Source organism: Cyprinodon variegatus, unplaced genomic scaffold (assembly GCF_000732505.1).
Source record: "Cyprinodon variegatus isolate N-32 unplaced genomic scaffold, C_variegatus-1.0 Scaffold1919, whole genome shotgun sequence".
Taxonomy (NCBI): Eukaryota; Metazoa; Chordata; class Actinopteri; order Cyprinodontiformes; family Cyprinodontidae; genus Cyprinodon; species Cyprinodon variegatus.
The window spans coordinates 26071-29342 of NW_015152372.1; positions in this window are offsets into that span (position 1 = coordinate 26071).

Here is a 3272-nt window from a genome sequence, read left to right on the forward strand (position 1 = left end):
CTTCCTAACAACCATGGAATGACAAAGTAATAAAGCTTTGAACCAACAATGTGCATTAAGGATGTAAAATAAATGTTTAAAGAGTCAAAATTCACTTTAAAGAAAATTTGTGATTCCTTACACAAAAAACGTGCCATTTAGTAAAAATTCTTTAAATCATAACTATAGTTGTCCAGGACTATTTATACGAATGTGAAAAACTGTGTGAGAAATAGCAGTGATGTAAAGAATGTATTGGGATTTGTCAGGAGCAGTGAATGTTACAGGAAGGAGGGATGTGTGAAAAATATCAGAGCGGTCACTGGTCAGCAGAGTTGGTGAAAACGCTGCTGCGTTAATTTTTTTGCTGAGTTCCAGCTGTCTACACAATCTGCAGAATTCACAACTCGTTTTAATAAGATACACAGTGATTTGTTGAAACTAGTCCATGCATTTTTACTTTACTTAAAAAAACCTTCAGCTGATACAAAATGCTGCAGCCGGAGTTCTGATGAAATTTAAAGGGGAAAATCATATGTCTTCAATCCTTACTTCCATCTGTTAGATCCAGAATAACATTTTAAATCCTCCTTCTCACTTATAAAGCCTTAAATGGCCAAGCTCCATCTTATATCAGAGGTTTGATCATTCTTTATGTTCCTATCAGAGCACTTCGCTCTCAATCTGCAGGTTTATTAGTGGCTCCTAAAATTGCTGAAATTAGAAAGGGAGGAGTAACTTTAAGTTATCAGGCTCCTCTCCTGTGGAAACAGCTACCAGTTTTAGTCCATGAAAAAGCTTATACTTGGAAACAGAGTAATGTTTTCCCAGTCGATGGGTGAGTAGAGAAGTAGGAAGACGTAGAGTGAACAGCACGATCCGACGGGGGAGAATTCAGTCCAGACAGACATTCCTCCTTGGCTTTACAATTCTCATAGCACATCCAAAACAGTTAGGTTATCCTAAGCTATTGTCTATATTTATGATGCTATACGTTTATGGTGCTGGAGGACATATGGACCACTTTTAATCATCGTGTTTTATTCTGTCTCTAATTTCTCATTCTACAGTGTTTGTTCATACACTATAGATAGTGTATCAGTCTGGTAAAGAGCTGGAACAGCTGCTGATTTCATAGGCATGACTAGAAGTGTCAGTGTCATCAGGTTACTGTAGATCTAATCAGATAATTAAGGATGTGACCCAAAAACTACAAGTGACATGCTCTGTTTTTGTAATTTAGTAGTCTGTGAAATACATTAAGCCAAAAAGTAGCAAATACGTCTGTTTTAAAAGAGAAATTACACTGAAGATGTCCATTGTAAAGATTATAATGTTGGCTAAGTCTCACTTCAGACATCTGAAAGGACATGATTACAATATTCCTCTGTTGCATCGCCATCTTGCTGCTATGCTAGCAGAAAGCCACTGAGAGTGAGGCATGTTTAAGTCCTGCCTCTCATGCTCTGATTGGTTTGCCACATTTGGCTGGAGTTAACTGTGGTTTAGCAGCCTGAATTGTGCTCCATGTAATTCTTTCTGGATGGGCATGCTAGTTCTCTCCGCTTTTTTTTTTTTTGTCATAATAGCTTCATCTGGTCTGTTCTAAGTTTAATCCTGTATTGAAATATCAGACAAAGACATTTAGATTGTGGATTTGTATTATTTCAAAGTAGTCCTGTTTCTCTTACTATAACTAACTGTATGTGCTCTCTTTCATCCTTTAATGTGGGTGCTGGCTTTGAGTTCGTCTCTCTGGCTGTGTCTCTCTTGGACAGTTACCAGTTACCTTTTGTATATCTGCTTCTTCTTCTGTCTCCTTGAACCCCAGTCGGTCTCGGCAGATGGCTGCTCACACTGAGCCTGGTTTTGCTGGAGGTTTCTTCCTGTTAAAAGGGACATTTTCCTCTCCCCTGTCGCCTGCACGCATGCTTGCTGTGAGGGAATGTTGAAGAGTCAACGACAAAATGCAAGTGAATATCATTGCCACAGCCCCATTTTCACTTAGTCTGACATAGTGAAAAAATTGGAAAGTAAGCTTTTATCAGTGATGCAAACAATAAATTTTAAACAGAGCGTGCATGAGGAGAAATGGGCTTGTGCATTCTCTTGCACAAGTTTAATAGGCATTCCGTTTTGCGACCGGGTACAGGGTTGTGCATGAGCTTTTTTTTTTTTTTTTTTTTAGTGGAGAGGGCACGTCAAAAAAGTGCAAATCCTCCTCTATACCTTTAACTGTTTCCCTTGTATTACCTTTAATCATTAGGGTGGGGTTTATGGTTCCAAAATTTTAGTTCAAACTACAAAGGTGCTGTGGAGAGAATGAGCAGCACTAAATTCCTGGGGGTGCACATCAGCGACGACCTCCCCTGGATCACCATTACAGCATCACTGGTGAAGAAAGCCCAGCAGCGCCTCTACTTCTTGTTCAAATTGAAGAAAGCAAGTACCTCCCGTCATGACCACATTCTACAGAGGGACCATCGAGAGTATTGTGTCCAGCTTCCTCACTGTGTGTCGTTGAGGCCTCAGAGATCAGAACAGAAAGACCCTCCAGCGCATTGTTAATAGGGCTGGGTATTTTGGCCAAAGTCCTGAATCGATTTGATTTTGATTCATACAGTTCTAAATCGATTCATTTCGATTCGATCTGTTTTTACAATAATGGAACTGGTTCAACTGTGTTTTAAAATCATCATGTATTTAATTTTTTCCTGTCATATTAAACACAAAGTGCAAACTTGCAAATCAGACAGTTTAAACTTGAAATGTGAACAAAACGGTTCACAAAACTGTATACAAGTGCAAACTTGTTGGTGAAAAGTGAAGCCTTACTCGAGCAAGCAGACGTGACACAGCAGACATGCACAAGCTGCATTATCTTCTCTGCACAAACCATATTTGCAGCGCTGTCTGTAACAACTACAGGGTGTTTGCTGGGCAGCCCCCATTTGTTAATATTGTCAGTCAAACTATTGGCTATATATCCAGCTGTCTGGCCTGAAGTAATCTTGGTGGCCTTAAGCACGGGATGCGAGACGCCACTCATTATCAATGTAGTGGGAAGTCACCTTAATTTCACACATCCAGCACATAGCTGTTTTAAATCCAAAATGGTTCCAGACGTCAGACTTCAGTTGGGACAGCTTGTTGAGCGGCGTGTTATTTGGGTCGGCATTTGCACACGCCTGATCATTTGAATGTAAACGTCACGTGCATCACTATAAAACTAATCAATCTTATTCCCTAAACATCGATTTTGCTCAAATGTAAAAGAATCGATCCAAAATTGA